Source organism: Zeugodacus cucurbitae, chromosome 2 (genome assembly GCF_028554725.1).
Source record: "Zeugodacus cucurbitae isolate PBARC_wt_2022May chromosome 2, idZeuCucr1.2, whole genome shotgun sequence".
NCBI classification, from domain to species: Eukaryota; Metazoa; Arthropoda; class Insecta; order Diptera; family Tephritidae; genus Zeugodacus; species Zeugodacus cucurbitae.
In genome coordinates this window covers 68,780,892-68,802,668 of record NC_071667.1, presented here as the reverse complement: position 1 = coordinate 68,802,668, position 21,777 = coordinate 68,780,892, and the positions used below count along the sequence as shown (strand labels likewise).

Genomic DNA, 21,777 nt, shown 5'->3' with positions numbered 1-21,777 from the left:
CCATAATCCGATAACAAGGATGAACTGTTTGACTCAACCATAACTCTACAAAATGCTGAATATTTCATCTGTACATCTCTTTAACTATACAATTTTATGAACCTCTTCACATTCTCAGTACCATCTTGCATTTACCCTAGTTTATATGAAAAAATCCATTAACTCGACTTACCTTTTGTTTCTTTTCGCACCAAACAAATTCTCACTTCCACGCCAACACCTGTAATCCTCAGCTGACTGCGTACTTGTCACACTTATGAGTTCGCTGTCAATTTTTACTTTCCAGTCGAGTATTTTTATTATCTGTGTAGCTGCGCAACTGGGCTACTGTCAATTCTTAAACGCGTAACGTGTGAATAAGCGCTTGGAGAAAGTTTTTACTGCTGGGCTCCGCAACTGGAATGATACAAACACGAAGATAACCAGTTTAATTAGAATTAAATTAGCATTTATTTACATCGAAAGCTGCAAATGTCATGTTGCATGGTTTTGCATTTAGTGCAAATATGTTTATATAATTAAGAAGTGTGTATATGTGGGTATTTGAGAATTAGTAAGAATGTAGAGAGTAGCAGAGAAGTGACGAATTTGAGGCGAAAGCTGAGCGCTGCCAAGAGTTGAAGAGGGTTTGTCATAAAAAAATCGGCTTAGTAATACTGAGGTGAGGGGATAATTAACTTCGTTTGATAAATATATAATATTTTTCTTGAGTTCTTGAAGTTTTTTCTAATATTTTTTCTTAAATATTTTATTATAATATATATTTTTAAATATATTTTTCAATTGTAATTTGTTTAAAATATTTTTTTCTTAATTTTTTTAAATTATATGATAATTTGTTAATTTTTATATATAAAAAAAAATTATTTATATATTTTTCGTTATTAATTTTTTTTATTTTCTTTATTTTTTAATTTTTTTTATAATTTTCTTTATTTTTTTTTATTTTTTTTTTATTAATTTTTACTGAAAAGTTTACCAAAATCACACACTGTGCGCAGCGCCTTCATACCTGTTTTCGCCTTTATTTATAAAAATATCACTCTATTTATAGAAATACAAGTTAATCTCGCGAAATTCCAAACACTCAAATGACATTTAACACAACAAAAACAAAAAAGGCACAACAACAACACATTTCTTTCCCCTTCTCAGAGATACTACTAATCAGCTAAGCGCTTAACATTTCGAAAATCCATTTGTGGCAAATGATAATGCAACAAGTTGCAAGTGGCAAGTGCAATCTGCTAAGCACCAGCGAGTGGGTCGCATGCATGCGCACACGAAAACTGTCACAGGCAACTGCGCATTTCAGCGCCTGGAGCGCTGGAGAGTGCGCTCAGTTGACAATTTTGTGTGGTGCCTCTGCCGCGCTGTGGTATGAGTATATATACATATATGTAACGTTTGTTTGTTAGCGAATCTAAAAATAAAAAGCTTTTATCGCCGTGGTTTTGATTCGCCTCAGAAGAAGATGGCATTTGAATGACAACGATAATGGAGAACCTTTCAGCGTGCGTGCGTACACAAACAATAATCACCACAATGAAGACTGAAGCTGATAATGAGCAGATATTAAAGCAGGCGTTAACAGCTAGCGTAAAAAGCCAGCGTTGCTATGGAATTAGCATTTCAATTGCGCACAATTTTACAGTTAATGCCAACACATTGGCGATTGGCCTAGAATATTCAATTGAATTGAATTTTTTTTTGTCGCTATTTTTGCTATTTCTGTTTACTTCTCTCGTATATGGTAATCTCTTTGTGTAACTTTTTTATTAAGGCGGTTCAATGAACGTGTCGGCTTGAATGCTTTCTCTGATTACCGCATTTTAGCGTGTTTGGCTTTATTGAATTTTATTATTATTATTTTGATTTTTTTTTTGTGATTGGCGGTGTGTGGAAAATGTGCTTTGAGGCACTCAGCGCAAATTAGCATTTGGCAACAAAACTAAATGGCAGTTATACACTTATGCTTTAAATGATATTTATTTGCTTTGAGTTCATTCCAGAGTGTTAATAATTTTTAATTTGTTGGAACTAGATTGCTTATGGTGCGAAGTCATGTGAAATATATGTGACTGAAGGCTAATTATACAAATTAGAGTATTACCATAGTTTAGAAGTGTGGACAGATTTATCGAAAATTATTGACTCATAGTGTTGTTACCGAATTCAATAATAAAAAAAAATTAAAATTAAAATTGTTTAAAAACCAATATTTTATTTTTTTTAAATAATTCAAAAATTAAAAAAAAAAAAATATTATAAATAAATATTAAATATCAAATATTAAAAAAATAATATTTTTTTTTACCATAATTAAAAAAAAAATATATGGTAGACATGTGGAAAATGGAATTATTTTATCTCCTGTAAGGGGCTTACTCACGCTGTCTGCTCTAATTGAATACATCACATATAAAATAATTGAAAAGCATTTCATTAAAATTATTTGCAAATTTACTAACAATAAATTTTGCCTCAAAGTTTTTAATTAATTTTTTGTTGTTGTTTTAATTATATATAATTAATTGAGTAATAAAGGGTAACAAATCTCCACGTTATAAGTTCTAAAGTCTTGTGTTGCTAATAGTTAAACGTTTCTTAATAACTTTCTAATAAATATTTGAATAAGATATAAAAATAGCTTAAGTCGACTTAAGCTAAAGTAGTTATCTTCATTTCTAGTGAAAAATAGACAAATTATTTAGCTCTAATTCATCATAATTTTTATTTTCACACTCTTTGCTACATTCTAAGATAGATCACGATGTCAGTCCTTCAAAATTTTGTTCACAATAGTTTAAATTTTTAAAATTGCTTAAGTCGACTTAGGCTATTACAACATTTTGGCAGTTAAATGCATCAGTGTAAGGTAAAAATTTCGTAACAATCATAAAAAAATTACAAACTATAATCTACCTGTTGTACAATTACCCATATTGTGCTATTCAACTGTTTGAGAATATTACTTTTTTCTCGTTTTTGTGTTCTTTTTCTGATTTTTTTTCATACATGAGATTTAGATATAATTTGTGAAAATATAATTCCTTTGGGTGAAGAAGTAATATATTCTAATTTAATTTCGGCAACGGTGATTAATATTAAGCTTTTTTGTATTTTTGCCTCCTCATTTCATCAATTTATATCAAGTATTGCTCTCTCATACAAAAGACTTAAGACACGAACTTTTTTCTTTTTTTTTCGTTTTTTCTCGAAAATTTATGTAAATTGATAATTTATTTCGACTTTTCTAAATATTTCGCATCATCTTTATTTTTCTTTGAATTACTACAGAATTTTTTCACATAAAGGCATAACTCAATATATATATCTTTTGAAGTTAGTTCAGGAAAAGGTCATCTGACTATCATTTTGTACCTTTCTAGATCGCTCAGCATGACAAATTGACATACTTATATACAAAATATTTTATTTTTCTTTAATAATGCAGTTCACTTTATCCCCTTTCAACTGTACCTTTTTATGCATATATGACTTTACACTTAAACATGTTGTCAGTATCATATCGCTGGTTGATATGACTAAGCCGAGTCGCAAGTAACGGATCACCAAGTTATAAACAACATTCCACTTGTGAGTGTAATAAGTACAGAAATGAGTATGTAAATACGTTGTGGCTGTGCCAGCGCTCGCCAGAACCTTTGGCGCATTCATTCATAACGTCTTAATTTTTTTCGCTGTCATTAACAACAGCAGCGGGGCTAGCCAGCCAGGTAGTCGAGGTTGGTGTTACTCATCCTAACTGCCACATAAGGCAGCGGCAGCGGCAGCGACAGCATGTATTGTGTGCGGCAACACCGTGGCGTGGCAATAATTTATGCCACGGCGGCGAAAAAAAATTCGCGCTTAATCCACACATGAATTAAAGTGGCGCAAAAAACCCAAAAAGAAACGTGAAAAAATGAGAATATAAAAAATAAGAAGTGTATAAAAAATAAAAGCACACACATACATCTACGATCTGGTGTCGTATAGAAGCATGCAAAACAGTAGATGGCTGATGGCGGAAAGTACGAGATAATATCAAGACAAAGTAAATGATTGCCACTAAAAGGTGGCCTACACAATGCGCTGCAACATGCTGCCGCTGGTACACATGTGATTTTATGTGTTTGTGTTTGTCTTCAGCATTATGTCTGAGAATAAAGTGGCAACAAAAAGAGTGACATTAATGCATTGGAAAAATTACGCTTATAAAAGTGGCAGACAGCCTTACAGCCTGCTACAACCATGTTGCAGGCAAATGCAGTTGCTTGTGCCAGCCTATTCCGGTTGCTGTTGCATGCTTTTGCATTTAGCTGTTGCAAGATAAACTAGCATATGTGTGTTAGTATGTGTGACAGCTCCGACCAACTGACCGTATGACAGTTCGCTGGCTGCCCTCAGACGACGACGACGACGTCAACGGCTATGAATGATTCTGTACACTGGCCACTGTTGTTGCCACTTGGAACAACAACAACAACAAGTGCAGCTTAGTCACTCAACGGATTAGAAAGCATTTGTAAGGCAAACTACTGCTTCTTAATGCTCAAAACGAGTATTTAAGTGTTATACTAGTATACTTTGCACATATATTTATAGATATATGCATATATATGTATGTGTGTGTGTGTATTAAGCACGCGTGTGTCTCCATGTCGTACATATTCTACACTTGCTGTCCACTTTCTTAGTGTATCTCAGTGCCTACGCATAATTCATAATTCTAATTAAGTGCTGCTATCAGTCACTTCTACCTTCTGCTACCCTTTCAAGGCTGTTGGAATGCTACTTGATCCTTAGTTTTGAATAATTGCCACATGCTGTGCTATTATTAGTCGCTTATTTATAGATTCTGAGCGTTTCTAATATAGTTTCTTGCTGTAGCTAGCTGATATGTAAATTACTTAAATTCATTGAAAATTCAAATTGAGAATGTGGCATGCCACCAAATACGCCAGACTGCCACAATATCACTAAAAACTCAAAATCCAACCACTTTTATTCACTCAGCAGCCTTTTAAGTATATTTTCTGTTCCACTAGAAACAGTTGTCTGCTTCTTTATAGTTACTCTTAGTCACTGTCTGTGATTTCTTATGCCACTCCACAGCTTTAAATAACACTTAATGCTCAGTGTTGATAAGTTCGATACACTAATGTTGACCAATTCGCTTTGTTTCTTTTCAATTATTAGTCTAGCAAAGGCGATTTGCATTTTACGCTTCCACGAAAAGCTTTTTAGAGTAACAACAACAAGAAGCTAAGTAGTTGCCGCAAGGAGATAGCGCATTTCAAGCTACTTAATGTGACAGTTACTGTCTGACTGTCGTAAACTATGTCAGCCGTTGGATAAAAGGCAGATGGAGGAGACCTTGAAAAGTTGGAGGGCATCGGAGCATTGTTTGCTGGTGGATGCTTCGTCTATTTACTTGCGTGAGAGAACTTGTTTATATGCAAATTTATGATGGTGAAAACAACAAAAAATAAAAAATAAATAACATAACAAAAATTTAAAAAATTTACAAAATTAAAAAAAAAAATAAAAAAAAAATATTCTAAATAAAAAGAAATTGACAAAAATGTTCTTTATAAAAAAAAAATTGAAAAAAAATTTTCTAAATAAAAAAAAACCAAAAAAATGAAAAAAAAATATTCTAAATAAAAAAAAATTGACAAAAATGTTCTTAATAAAAAAATTTTCTAAATAAAAAAAATCCAAAATTAAAAAAAAAAAATTAAAAAAAATTTTGTAATTAAAAAAAATTTAAAAAAGAATTACAAAATTAAAAAATGTTCTAAATTAAAAAAAAAAGTTTAAAAAAATTATTATAAAATTTTAATTATTAAGATATGGCAGCCATACTACACTACCATTCCACTTGTATACCAACTGTGTTTTTATAATTGTTGTTGTATAAATAGTACATTATTGTTGCTAGAAAAGCTGTGGCCTCGAAAAGAAAGCACATTTCTTGCATAGCGTAGCGCTTTCTTCCAGCAAAACTCACAGCATTCTTCCAGCACAATGCGGGAAATTCTTTGCTAAATAAATATTTAATAGATAAATGCCAGCTACAGTTATATATGTATCTATGTTTATATATGTATCTATGTGCAAGTGGCAACTCTCTGCCGCTACCATTTAATATTCCATATTTTGTTCGACAAGTAATGCTCACTTTGTGGCATGGTTTTTATTTTCTTTTTGATTTGCTGTACAACAACAAAATTACAACAACAGCTGAAGTATTGTATTGCGTTTAGGTCATCAATTGCCCTCCACTTGCGTACTCCGAGTGCCTCCACCTCGCTCCTTCACACACACAACAACAACACAACAGCCGTTCGTAGTGCAACATTTATAATTCGTTTACAGTTGGAAAAACGCCGTGAGAATAAATAGCGGCGCATCGGAATTTTCTTGCTTTCTTTCATTCATTCTTATCGTAGCGCCAGCGAGTAGCGAACGAGCAGCGTGTTGAAAGCGGGAGATGTGTAGATGAAACTATGCCAAAAGTTCTGCGTCGTAGATTTTTATCAGCGAAGAAGCTGTGGTTTTCATTATTTAGTTTATCTAAATATTTTCTTAATTACTTCTTTTTGTTGTTGTCTCCACACTCAGTTGGTTAAGTTGATTTGTTGTAATTTTGGTCAGTAGGTGGGTTCACATAATTATCGGCAGCTGTGTCCATTGTGTCGCGTTGCTGCTCGCGTGTTTAAAGACATTTATTTTTTATTTTCTAGCTTTGGTGGCAGTGTCACGCGTAGCTGCTTAGATTAAGCGGGGCTTTAAAGGTTATTTAATGAGTTGTTGTAATGAGTCTTCTGGCGCATGCGCGATGACTGTTTTTTGGGTAATGGTTGGGAGTGTAAAATAAATAAGGAGTAAGAAGCTCAGAAAATTATATTTTTAAATCCCGATATTTCGGGATTATGAAAACACAATTTCGGGATCCTGAATTTTTTCGAAAAAATAGCAAAAATTTTATTATAATATATATTATATAATAAATTCAAGGAATGTACCATACTTTTAAATTTCCATAATTTTTAAGTTTAATGCATACCTCCCTGGTTTGCATACCAACTGTCAACTGCGATAATTTCAACCATTAATATATCTCGCAAAAAGTTCTTAGGCAAAATAACGGTTTGACACAAAAATTCCTTGCATTTCATTATTTTTAAATCATTAATCAATTTACAATGAAAATTGCGGCATCTACTGAGAGTGCAAATATTTAACCCGCGTACGAGCAGGTAGATCCCTCTAGGCCACTACGAAACACATATAAACTTTGCGCATTGCAGTTTACTGCTCTTGGCGTCCCACGACCACAAGCTCCACATCGACCTCATATGCGAAACAGTAATCAATTGCGCACTTCATCAATGTCCAGTGTCAATATATTCTGTGTGCCGGTGTGTGTGCCTGTTCTCATCGCCCGCTCTCAGTGTTGCATGCGCGTTCACATGTGCAACTGACCCAATTCCAAAGGCAGTCGCTGGTCAATCCAACTTTCTTGGTGGCCTTAACTGGCTGGAGAGACTCAATTCGCAACTAACTTAACTTCAAAGCCTTAAATGATCTAACCAGCTTAGTGGTATAAACACAGTTACATGAAGTCGCTAATATATTTCTTTCTTTAATACTTCCTCTTTTCATTTAGTTGTCAGTATCGCTTACAAGTTCATTACTCACGCGATTTCCTAATAAATTTCAAATGCAAGTATGCGTTGCTAAGGTAGAGGCCGCCATGGATGGTGTGTCTAGTTGAAGGGTGTGCTAGGTAGATGTTGCAAGTATTTGTTCTTGAATAGTTAGTACAGAAATAAAAAGGCATTTGCTTTATTTTGTGCTTGAAAGCAAGATCAGCATAAGTCTGGTTAATATTAAATAAATTTTTTGCTGCAAAGTAATAACTCAAAAATATTTTTTTCAGTTGTACAATAATTTATTACTCCAAATATCTAAACATTAATATCTGAGGTCAGTAAATGTATTTTTAGACAGGAAAATCTTAATTGAAGCATAATTTCTCACACTTTCGTTAAGTCAAGTTATGCCATTTTGTTATATACTAAAATATTGGAAATATTGGCTTTTTAATAAAAAAAATTACTTAAAAAATTATTATTTTTTATTTAAAAAAATTTATTTTTTTATAAAATAAAATTTATAAATTTTTTTTTAAATAAATTTTTTATTATAAATAAAAAAAAATATTTTTTTATTATAAATAATATTAATTAAAGTTATAAAATAAAAAAAAAAAAATTTCAAAACAAAAAAACAATAATATATTTTTACAATTTTTGTATTTATTTTTTAATTTTTTTTTTAATTTTTTTTTAATTTTTAATTTTTTTTTTTTAATTTTTAAAATTAATTATTCTGGCACCCTAATGCCACTTTTCCATATTTTTTGCTATCCCTCAACTCCACCAAACTAACATAAATCAAAAATATTCGCGATAAGCCTTTATTCTGACCCTTCTGCTGTTCTTCTCAACAGCCGTCAACGCGTTTTCGTTGCGCTTTCAATGTTTGCAACGTTTTGCGGCAGCCCACAGCTATCAACAACTGTTGCTGTTGCTTTAGCAACTTTGTTGTACCGTGCCGCTTATGGCAGTTGCTTTAGAACTTGTTAGACATTTCATTTAAGTAGCGCCTTTTTCGGCATATACCTGAGCCCACGCCGACTGTTCTGGCCGCTGTTTAGACAACTGTAAAAGCGGCGAGCAACAACAACAATAATAGCAACATCAGCAGTTTAGCGCATCCATTGCCACGCATTATCAGCGTGAAAACATCGTGGCAGCGCACGAAAAGCGAAAAATGCTCAAATGAAAAATATAGCAACGACGAGGGAGCGGGCAGAAACATATGAGTATTCTCTTCGGGATGAGCAGCAGTACATAACCATAAAGCAAAAAAAAAAGATGAGGAAAATCGCCGACTGTGAATTTTCATTTTTCGTGCATCTAAATCTTCGCGCTGCTGCAGACAGTTAATGACCGCGAGCGTTTAATTTTTATTCTAACCATTTTCATCATCAAGCTTCTGCCAACAGACTTGTAGCTAGTCTGTGGCTGCTTTATTGGTTATTTTTGTGTTATGACTTTTGGCGCTTAATGAAGCTGTTGGAATGCTTGGAATTTCGGTTATTTTCTTGAGTTTTCATTAGTGTGTTCGAAGAAGTACTTGGAAATGTTTTAGACAATATTTTTATAATAGCTATAGCCGAGCAACACCGCTTCTGTTAAACATTTTCCCTAAAGATTTTTATTTCGCATTTTAGCAGCAACGTTGCCATATATTTCGATAAAAAAATTAAAAATGAAAATGTATTGACAAAAAATTATCTTAGAATGAGTCCCTGAAGTATAATTTTGAACCAAATTTTTTACAGCGTTGCCACCTTTTTAGAATAAAATTAATTTTTGAATATGAAAACTGAGCTCAAAACTTGCTTATTCATTATTTGAAAATAATTTAAATTTTTTTTTACACTAAAATTAAAATGAGCGTTGCCACCCTTTTGAATATAATAAATACTGTAGTTCCAAAATAAATATAAAATTGCATTATAAGTATAAAAATAACGTTATATAAGATAATTATTTTCCACAAATATGACTTTAGAGGGTTGCCACCTGATTTTTTAAATATTTTTTTACAATATTTTAATTTTTTTTGTTTTTTGTATGTATAAAAAGCTATTCACTAGTCATCACTTTTTGTAGTCCTTTTTACATATCTTTTTCTCCTTGCAACTTCTTGTAAGCCAAAATGGAAGGCCTCCTTATATTGCCACACATTTGGCGTGCCACATAAAAAGTGCATTTTATTTCACATCATTTGCGAATTATTCACACGTTCGAGCGTCTGCGCATGCAAATTACATTAATGCCATTCCCACTTAATTTTGCATGTGATTATGGAGCTTTAAACCTTTTTGCCAACTATGAGAGCGGTTGTTGCATGTGTGGCATGCCATTTATGGAGCGGAAGCAGTCGCAGCTGGAAATCGCTTTAAGGGACAATATTTGCGTGCAAGTCATGCATTGAAATCCTGCGCCGCTATGGAGCGCAAAGTAAAAAAACAGAAAATGCAACAAAAACAAGTTAGTTTTTGGTTTCGGAGCCTCGGTGGCAATAAAAAAGGAAAAATAAAAAATGGCAGGAAAACGGTGACGCGGCTGGTATGGTCATCGAAGCTGTGTGCACATCTCCACCCGTTAAAGAGGTGGCTTCAGGAGCAGTGGGGACTGCAGCGCGCTCTTCTGCTCCGACTCTTATGAATGCCGTGTGGCAATATTGATGTTTACAGAGCACCGCTTTGTTGTTGTTACTAGTCTTGCATATGTTTCTCTCGTTGCAAGTACTAGCTGAGTTAGATTCCTCGAGCTTTCATTATTGCATTTCTAATTAAGTCATGAAGTCATGTAGGCAGCGGACAGCAGTAAAAGCGTCCACCATAAAAAAGTGTGGGGTGTGTACACAGGAATATCAAGAAGGTAAGCGAAAAATCCTCGCTCCGCCATGAAATTCAGCACGATTTCGTTGCAAAAGCAACGCTGAAGCGCCGGAGAATGCCGCGCTAAGTGGCTGCAAGCGGTGGAGTGAGGGGGAAGAGAGTGGAGGAAAAAGCGGGCGGCGCGCAACCAAGCGGAAAGCCAGGTCTTTGTTCATCCGCGGCATTGCGACAAGCAGCTCTACCGGTTAGCCATAAACGTCATGGGAAAGTAATGCCTCGCCGCGCGGCCAACAAATGCCACCTTTTTGAGGTCATTTGCATAAATACAGCAAGCGGCAAGTATGGATGTGTGTGGCTCTAAGCTGGTGTTTGAGCTTGGCTTAGCGGCTCAGTGAACGAAGTGGGTGGATGCGCTCTTAGACAGCTAGCGGCGTCAAAGCGCACAAACACCACAGGCTCTATTGCAAACAACAACAAAAATAATATAAAACACATTACAACAACATTAAAACCAATAGCAACAACAAAAACCAACAAAGTCATCGAAGTCAAGAAAGCAGCGAAAAGCCATTGTTCAAAGGCTGGACCTGGTCTGGGTGGCGGTTGGTTCTGGCACGCCGCGCAATGTCGCTTGTCGTCGTCGCCACTACTATACTCCTTCTGCTGGCGGCTATTGATGTTGCAGCTGCACACATAAACCTGCATACCGCTATTCAGGCATTGCCACATTGCCAGGCTGGCCGGCCTCTTAGCCTTGGCGCTGGCGCTCTGTACAGCAAACAACAGTAAAAATTATTTGTTTTTATTGTTGTTGCAAGTATTTGTGTTGTTTGCCAATAATTCATTGGCATTTATGATGTGCGGTGCAAAAACACACGAATGCGGCGAAATTGCAGCGATTTTTGTAATGTGTTGCATGCAACACACGGTTATGGTTAGTGCTACAACTTAACTGCTGCCATGCATGTCCATTAAGTATGTGTTTGTGAGTTATTTTAAACATGTTTGTATATGCATTTCGCGCCACGTTGACCCCAAGTGTCAAACAGCAATTGCGGGCGGCAGCAATTCCGTGGCCAATGGCTTTAAGAAATAGCCTCAGTGGCGGCAGCAACCTCGCAGGCAAGGCAATCATTGCCTATTCGCCATTGTTGCAGATGAGTGAAATTATTTTCGTATCAATTGAATTTTTGTTTTTTTTTTGCATTATTATTTTTTTGGAATCTTGTTTTTGGCTTATTGTTTGAGTGAAAGCGAATTCTTTTCTAGTAAAATTTTTGTCCTATTTTATTTACATGCGCATGTGTGTGTGTATCTGGGATTGTGGAAGATTTGCACAATATATTACACGTTAATTTTTTATTCAGTGGGAGAAAGTGGACTCTCTCTGAATATATATAATATATTTGCCTGAAGGATTGATATTGACTTCGTTCCAATTGTTTTGTTAGTAAAAACATGCACCCCTGATCTGTTTTGCCATCATTTTAACTCATATATATAATGCAAGAAACCCGAATTAAAAGAAATATTTATAGTCACAGAATAATAAATATCAAGTAGTTGGTCAAAAAAAAAAAAAAAAAAAAAACACACGGGAAACTTGCTCTACTTTTTGGAATTACCATTAAGGATTGGTACTGATTTTTTAACGCTTAACTAAAATTCAAATACAAAGAAATTTAATGTCATTAATTTTAAATTTCATCGAGAGAGCACTCAATTATGGGACGGGATGACATATTGAAGTGGCGCCAAGATTTCTAAATATACTAATATCCATAACCAGTCCTTTCGAGAACGGAGATAATAGGAAATGACTCCAGACCCATGATAAAAATAATATACTCTGATCCAATCCGTTAGCGCCATATTTGGTTTCGTAATTGCCGAAAGGGTTAGAAACATTTAAACTCAGTAATTGAAAAGGAGAGTTATGCCCAATTAAATATATGCTGTCGAAGTGCTTATTGAACAAGTTCTCATGAAGGCAACAATTACGAGCTTCTATGATATTCTACCTAAGGTATCCCAAGCATAGTATTGAAAGCGTAATTGCTTAGCTTAGTTAAAATTTAGAATTTAGAATTCAAATAATTGCATATAAAATTTAGCAGTCTGGTATATAATGTGTGTATTTCCATCTTTCAGGATGTTTTTGGAATATAAAATTATGTTCTGAACTACAGCGAGGATTTAGTCTACTATACTCAAAAATGTTGAGAGAACCAAGATTGCCTTAGAAATGCTTCTATCAATTAAATATATTCTCGATTTACTCCAGTTTATAACAAAAAAAACGTGCTTGCGACCCGGGGAATGTTTTTGTCAAATCCGCTTGACAAGCAATGTGCTCTATTTATATATATATATATATATATATAATATATATTTATTAAATTACTACTATCAATTTAAAAAAATATGGAAATTTGGACTAATTTTTTTTATTTCTTCCTTTATTTACAGGTAAGCACTTATAGAATGTACATATATGTCGATTTTGGTCCTTTAAAGACTCGGTGAATAATCCCAAATAAAGGTAAGGGATCTGTTGGTCTTAATTAACATAATAATTAATCTTAAAATCATCGTTAAACGCTAATAGCCTTTTCACACAGTAGCTAATTGATCAATTAACAGGTCTGTGCTCGATTAAAACGCTGATCAAGATCGATTTACCACACAAAATAAAAATCGACATTCATTTTTAATTGAATTTTAATCGATTTGAAAATGAAATGCAACTCTGCGACAAAGACCGTATTTGTAATTATATTCAAGTTCTTTCTCTGCGAGTTGTTGTTCACGCTACACGACGGTAGATGTCGAAAATTGCAATCAGCTATAAAACATAACAACTTCTTATAAAAAGCAAAAACTAAAATATATGTGAATGACAAAAACTGGTTTCTCAATCTAAATTTTAATTGATCAATTAATTTGGCTGTGTGAGAAGGCCATAAGTTTATGGAGCGTAATGTTTATTATCGAAAAATACTATTAGTTCAGGCTACTAAGTAGGGTCTTCCGCGGTACGCAATATATATTATATCCAAAATTAATTTTGTTCATGAAACGTTAACGATTTCATGGTAAATGAAGTATATTGAAATTTTTATTCTAAAGAAAATTTGCAACTCGGCCCATTTTATAACACTCACTAATTAAGCAAAATTTTAGCCGGTTACTTGAGCTGTCCCAAGTTTAATGGCCACTACCAAACCGACTGCCGGCCATTTAATGCGAATGCGAGTGCCTTAGCCGACATAAAGCGAATACACTTGGTTAGACGACGTTTTACCTAATAAACTGAGGGCAACAAAAAAACACGCAAAAACACATACATACATACATATATACAGAGAATGTACAACATTGCTGCAACATGGCTTTGCTGTTGTAAATTTGAAAGCGAATTAGATGGCGACTGAACGTGCTCGGCACACAGCTTGTGGTATTTAATACGAATATTTATTCATTTTCATTCGTTCGCTGTCTGCTGCCTACCACTTCGTCTGTCCGTCCGTCTGTCTGTGTGTTCGTCTGTCCACTGCCGCGCTCGCTGCGCTGTGCCGCAAATCAATGAAAGTCAATGAATTTAATGACTTCTATTTTGACTGCTCCCTCTTGTTTTCGGTGCCACAACCCCGTGGATTAAACTTCCGAGGCGGTGGTTGAACGGTGATACTGTTGTTGTTTTTGTTAGTTGGTTGCATTCTCTGTGATTTTAACTTTGCAATAGATTTCACAGCTTTGTTGTTGTTTTTGTTGTTGCGCGTATTTTGTTCACCCCAGCGCGCTTTGTCGCCACAGTCACAGTCACCTTTTTGGCATTGGCATTGGCATTCAATTTAATTTTTATGGTTGTCTGGTGCCGTACGGAAATGCTGCTCGTTTTTTCTAGTTGTTGATTGTTTTGTATTTTGAGTCTGTTAGTTTGTGTTGCTGGTGTTGTAAATGCGATTGCATTTTTAATGGCCGCTCGTAAAAAACGTGATTCGCCAACATTCGGTAATGAGGTATTGTGACTACAATCGGCGCGACATTCGGTATAATTGCGTTGCCATTAGAGGCAGTTAACAACTTGTGATTCGTAGGGTTGGCAAAAAACAAAGAAAAAACACCAATAACAAGTTACAACAAAAACTGGACAAGCTGCAGAACATGCCTCCAGACGGCCGCCTTGGCATGAAATCGAAAAGTTCTTGTGCTGTAATTTTTTATTTTTTTAAATTTTTTGTGTTGGGCAGTAAACTTGCGCTTCTGCAGCAATTTGATGGTTTAAGTTTTAATGCTTTTTTTTATTTTTTTTTTGAGTCTTTTTGGTCATAAAATTTTCTATAAAAATGGTATATTGATATAATATTACTCTTTCAACTTATAAAGTAAAATAAGTATAAGTAAAATAAATAATTTTTAATGGAAACATAAGTGATTTGCTACTTTCGATGTTTTATTATATTTTATATATTCTACTGTTTTAATTATTTTTTATGTCCTTTTAATATCTGTTTTGCTATAAAACTGGTCATAATTGGTTTTTTATTATTTATTTTTTTTTTTTTTTTATGTATTTGTTTGCTTTTTTTAAGTGTTTTTATTGATATAGATTTTAATTTTTAATATTTTTTATGTTAATTTAAATTTTAAAGTTAGTGAATATTTTCTGTTCTTTTTTTATAATTTATTTAAAATTTTTTTTTTTGTAAATAAATTTAAGATTAATAATTTTTTTTGTTTCTCATTTTAATTTTTTATTAAATAATTTTTTTTTATATTACTTTCCTTATTTCCATATTTTCCATATATTTTTGCTAAAATTTTCTAATTTTAGGTATTTTATTTATTGTTTTTTCCTTTTGTTTTTTATATATTTGAAATTAAAAAATTATATTTATTTTAATTATTTTTGATTTTATTAAATATTTTTGATTTTTTTAATTTTTTTATTTTAAAATATAATTTTATATATTTATGGTATTAATTATTATTTTTATTGTTTTTTTATATTTTTTCATTATTAATTATTATTTTCTTTTATTATTTTTTATTTTTTATTTAATTTAATATTACATTAAATTTTCTTTTACTTATATAATTTAATATATTATTTTTTTAATTTTTGTTAATTCAAATATTTATTTCATTAAAATATTTATTATCTATGCTGGATCTTAAGCCTTTTCCAAAATTTTTTAAACTATTCTCATTAATAAACATTTAACTCCACAATAATTCTCCTAATAATTACATCTTTTTCTCCAACCAATTTCCCAACAACATCCACTTCACTCAATTTACACTCTAATAAACAATAAATTCTCCTGCCACCAATTTTTTTTCACACTCAAAAGTCGCCACTGATCAATGCTCCACTGCGCTGCACTAGCGTGTTTAACACGCCGGCCAATATGTGCGACTCACGCTGTTGCTCATTTCTGCCAACGTGCCAATACTGATTCACGAATGCCTGCAATACCTTAACTGCTGGCAGCTTTTGAAAACTTGACCTACTAACCGTGCGCCTTTTTCCTACATAATGCTCTGGTCTCTTGTCTCGGGCGCTTTGTGTGCTGCTTTGCACAGACTGTCTCTAATTCTCTTACATATTGCTTGCTTTCATCTCAAGTTGACACATATGTTTCTATTCTTATATATATGTATACATACATATGTAAAATCAGTTATGGCTACTTTGTTGTAGTGCGTGAAATCCAAATACATAAATTTACTTCGAACGACCCGACCCGCTTGTGATTCTCTCGTGTTTAGCTTACAGCGGAACAAAGAATATAGTATTTTTTGTTGCGCTGTTGTGTTTGTTGTTGTTGTTGTTTAAGAAATTATTCATTAATGAAAATGTTTGGAAATCGGTTTTAGTTAATTATGTATGCGCATATATTTGCGCTGTGAAATAGCGGAGCCGCGTCTCAGGTTAGTGACACAGAAAATCAGCATCCAGAGATAGCTTGAATTGAATTCATTTCCTTTATTTACTCTTATGTGGCTGGAAATTGAGTCATGCATGTGGAATTATTCATTTTTCGCACGGTTTGTATGCTGTTGATAACTTTGTTTGTGTTGTTCGCTAGTAAATATGTTGTCTTTACTGTCTGTTTATTGCTTTCAAATTATGCAAATCTTATACAGATCTTTTAAGAGACCTCAATTTCAAAATTATTAAGTGCTAAAATATTAAAAAAATCGTATATCTATTGTTTAAAATATTTTAAATTAAATTTTAATATTTTGTGCCAAAATATCGGAAATCGATAAAAAAAAGTTATCGGAAAAGTCGATTAAAATTTATCGTTGAAAATTATAATCGATAATAGTTCTCTAAAAAAAATTGCTGATATATTTAATTCCACAATTAGTAATTTTTATAGAGTTAACGATCAAATAATGCAAAAAATCAATTCAGAAGTAATTTGAGGTTATCGGCTGCATTAAGTTATCGACAATAAATCTAAATAAAATATAACTAATTACTAAGGAAATGGTTAAATTATTTGAAATTAAAAATTAAAGCTGCTGATAACAATATGCAATATAATGAAATGTTATCGAAAAATCGATTTAAAATAATCGATAATTTTATTTATCGATAAAATAAAAAACTAAAATTCTTCAATATGAACTGAAATGATCATTTCTGTAATTTTTTTTATAAATAATCGATAATTTTATTTATCGATAAATAGTCAAAAATTAAAACCCGTTCAGTGAAAAATTTATTGACCATTTATGTCACATTTTTATGCCTAAACTCAAGTAAAATGTCTCACCGAATTGAGCTTTCGAACTTGCTCCCTTACAACCTTAGTATGAAAATTTTATTTATTGTCAATAAAAGCGGGGAAATTGCGTTGCACCTAAAAATTAGAAGTACAACAACATACATACGATGCTACCGACCACGCGGCGCACATATATCTGTAAGGACAAATACGGAAAACAAATAAAATTAAGCCATTGTTGCACACTTGTTCACTCGGGGCAGCGTACAGTAGCGGCACTTAAGCAAATTTGTTTTTATTTCCTTTATTTTTGGACAACAGTCTTTATTACCACTCTCGGTGACTGCTGGTGATGCCTATACGTGGTCATGAACATGTTGTCCGAAAGCACCGCTATAATCTAAGGCTAAGCGTTGGCAGGCGACGCAGCAGTCACACAGCGCTTATGCAAATGCAAGATTAAAGAAGTAGGAAATAAATAAAATGTGATTATGTTCTAGTGCTGCTGCCTGTGCGCTTGAAGGCGCGGTCAGCGGGATACAACTAAGCTGGCGGCTTAGATGTTGCGCATGCGCGTTGCAGTGCGTTCATGGGATTTAGAAATATATTAAAATATATATTTTTTGCAAACAAGTTGCACTTATATGATTTTTTGTGCATTCTTGTTGTTGTATTTGAGCGCTTATTCCAACTGCTTTAGGCTCTAGCCGCTTCGAAGCGCATCGATCACACTTGCCGCCACTAACCACTATGATCAGCGTGTTTGTGGCAACTTTGTACGCTTGTCGTCAACGCGAAACTTGTTCGCCGCGTCGCCGCCGCTGCGTTGATTTTGGACTTGGCCTGAATAGCGCGCATCAAACGGGGCAATTGCGTTTGCGCAATCGTCTTAAGCTGTTGTGTGCGCTATAGTTAATGCCGTCCAGGTTGCTCCTGCCACCATTGCTAACTGCAAATGCGGTGCACGCTTCTTCCTGTTGTGCGCGGCAAATGCGTTGTGGCATGCAACATATGTCGACATATGCAGCATGCTATTCTGTTATTTTTGCACTAAGCTGACCATTCTAAGTTATTGCTGTTGTTGCTTGGTGTTCTGAATTAACTGGAATTTCTAGATTGACATTCAAACGGTTTTTGCTGTGCAACAAACTTGGCTAACTAGCATAGTTTTGCGTTTTATATAGTATAAAACGGCATAGCACATCAGCAAATGGCTGTGTTTGTTTGTGTTGTTGTAACGTGTGTGCCGTTGAAACGCGTTTTTCAATCACAATCGAGATCTCTTCGTCCAACTATGCTGCCGGCACACAATTTTCGTTCTTATTTCTAGCATCCAGTTTGCGTTGTGTTTCTGTTGTCCACTGCTCATTTCTGTTGCGTTCAGCTTGTCATCGCTCGGCAACACGCTGCCTGTGTGCCCGAGCCATCAGTTCGCAATGCCTTGCACCGATTATCAACTTGTCATGCGTTTACTTTTAGTTGCAACACTCGCTTTTGTGCTTTTAATACTTGCTCTCTTTCTTCCTTTCTCTTCACCTTCAAACTTTATTTTCTGTCTATCTGAGTCTTCCACATATGGCATTTGTGTTGCACATTTAAGAATTTTGAAATTCCTCTAATGCCATTTAATGTCATTTCTTTGTGCCTTTTAACTCTCCTAAGACTTCGACTGTCAAAGCAAGTAATTGAAAGAGGATTATGATTTTTTTTTGAGATTTGTTCGTATTAGTTGAGGTTTCAATGCAGATCTCAGTCATCTTGCAATACTAAAAGCCAAATTGCATTTGAAATATCGACGAACAACATCGTCTTAGGATATGTTGTTGTAGACAAGATATTGTAGTATTTCGTAACACCAAAGTGTTTGAAATTACATGTATGTATTCTTTAAATAAAATTTTCCGAAATGCTAAGAATGTACTTATACTGAATAAATGTATATGTATCTTGAATACCTATACGTAATCTTTTATTCTAAGATGTATCTTCTAGAACAACAAGAATAGAACTGGAGCTCATAGTCAACAGAAAATCACTTATTTATATAAAAAAAAAAACAGTTTATTCCACACTCTCTTAAAAATATATTTGCATATATATCTACCATACATCCATAAATTGTTTCCAGATAGTTTTAATCCTAGATTGATAAATAAATACCTGGAGCTGCAAGTAGAAAAAATAGAAAATTTTACATTAGTTTAAATAGAATAAAAATTTATAAAATGCGGTAAAAATATTATTATTATATTTTTTACACTAAACCACATTTTATTAAGGGGTTATATACAGTTAGAATTAAAAAAAATCGATTTTTTTTATTTCATTTTCTTAATGTACATATATTTAAGAATACACACAGAAAATTTCATATCGTTCCGGTGAATATTTTCAAAGTTACAAGCAAATGAAAAATTTGAAAAAGCGTTTCAGAGTGCTTGGAAGTACAAGGTCCAAACTTTAAACGCGTTTTTCTCAAAATGGTGTTTTCAAAGTCAGTGACCAACATTACTCGAAAACGGCTAGACCGATTAGTCTTAAATTTCACCACGACCTTCTTAAATATATTTTTTAGTAATTAATCGAAGATTTTTTCTCTCCGATAAATTTTTTTTTTTTATAAACAATTTAAGGTCGAAATTTCGGTGAAAAATCGATTTTTTTTTTTGAGAAACCGCCATTTTGTCAAAAAATTTTATTTTGCTTATTCCTTCGACTAATTACTACATTTAACATTATTTTAACGAAATCTGTTTGGTTTTTTAATTTCGGATGATCCAGTTCCGAGATATAGTGGTCACCGCAAAACGTCTTTTTTGAGAGGAGCTCCTGGAGATCAGCTGTAGCTCTTTTTCAAATAAATATTTGTACTAGTACTAATCCTTAAAATACAGTTAAAAGATACCATAATATGTGTATAAATTTTTGGATCAATAAATTAAAAAGTTTTCTCAGAAAAAATTCTGGAAAATTCAATTTTTTTCGGCCGTCTAACTGTATATAACCCCTTAAACAATATATTATATTTTTTGGTATTTATTTATACTTTTTTTATAATATATACATGTATTTTATTTTTGTTTTTATTATGCAGTGTGTTCAGCAGCTTGTATCAAAAGCCCCTCTAAGTATTGAGTAATAAATTGTCCAATATTTTTATTGGTTTTTGTTAAAATTTTTATTGATAAACCCTTTTTTGCCTTTTATACTGCCGGCTACTAGATAACCGATCAGCTGTTATACATTTTGGTTTTTGCTTTTCATAAGATGTTGGTAAATTTCATCAGCTGATTAATATTTTTTAGCAGCGACATCTACCGTAGCTTTTTTATTAAAAAATTCAGCCAATCGTAGATGAAGAACGTATGTATATCGTACGTCTTTGTCGCTGAGTTGCAATTGATTTTCAAGTCAATTAAAATTCAAGTTGAAGTAAATTTAGATTTTATTTTGATAAATTTGACTACTTCTACCGTGATATTAATATTATTAACAAAGGCCGCAATATTAATTGAGAGATAGCAGCAAGCTAGCATTGCTTTTTGTATTTTAGCTCTGCCACAACTTGAGAGATTGATTAATACTCTGATTTATTTAGATTTATAATTTAGTAACAATCTAAGCGCGTATATTTTAAGTGTGCTAAATTGACATATAGCTTTTGAATAGTTTTACAAATGCTTACAGCATCGTGACATCGCTTTTTATTGGCATTGTATCAGTAATTCAGAAAGAAAATTTTTAATTATTTTGAAAAGAAAAATACAGTACCAAAGCAATCAAAAATCTAAAAAATTGCCATATACATATATTATGTTTCTACTTGCTCATTTTCCATTTAAATTTTCAATATATACATCTTGTAAGGAAAGGCATATAGTTCTTTTTTTAACTTAAAAACTAGTCACAATGTATAACAATATAGCAATTTTGCATAACTGCTAATATTTTTGGCAAATAAAGAAGCCTCGACTTTCAATATTGTAACTACTTGTTGCTCAAAATGTAGAAACGACAGTAAAAAGTAAAGCAAAATAAATAAATATTGATCCAATAACTTGCTTGCAATTCAAATATTAGTCTAGAATATCGCTAAATACATAATATATATATATATATTTTTGATCTAAAATAGTATATTGATCAGGCGCTTTGCACTCAACGCTGACCTATATATCAAAGCAAATACGCTGATAGACTCCGCTATACAAAGAAGTAGCAAATAAATGCTAAAAAATATATCCAAACTTAAGCAAATATTGACTGAACTCAATTTGAGCTAAATATTTAGAATAGAACCAAGTAATCAATAATAAAAAGCGCAAATATCAAAAATGTGTTTAGAGATCACTCATACGCAATGGCGCACCAACACATATGACTGCCAGCATAACATAGCATAACTCATAACGCTAAGTAGTTGCGCAAATATTTGCATAATAGCGGTTTTTCGGTTGACAATTTCTGAAATTACTTCATATTTTGTTATTATTGTTGTTGCTATTGCTATTGCCTCAAAATAACGCGTCACAAAACAAAAAT

General features: G+C 33.0%; 2 protein-coding genes across 4 annotated transcripts in view; one reads left to right on the top strand and one right to left on the bottom strand.

The window, feature by feature from the left end:
• The window catches only part of LOC105211865 (uncharacterized), a 108,339-nt gene extending 107,949 nt beyond the window's left edge, over nucleotides 1-390 (bottom strand). The window contains exon 1 of the mRNA XM_054232418.1: nucleotides 173-390. The gene's annotated coding sequence lies outside the window, so the exon portion shown is untranslated. The remainder of the gene's footprint in view (nucleotides 1-172) is intronic.
• The window catches only part of LOC105211867 (autophagy-related protein 16), a 199,876-nt gene that overhangs the window by 128,576 nt on the left and 49,523 nt on the right, over nucleotides 1-21,777 (top strand). The window lies entirely within an intron of this gene.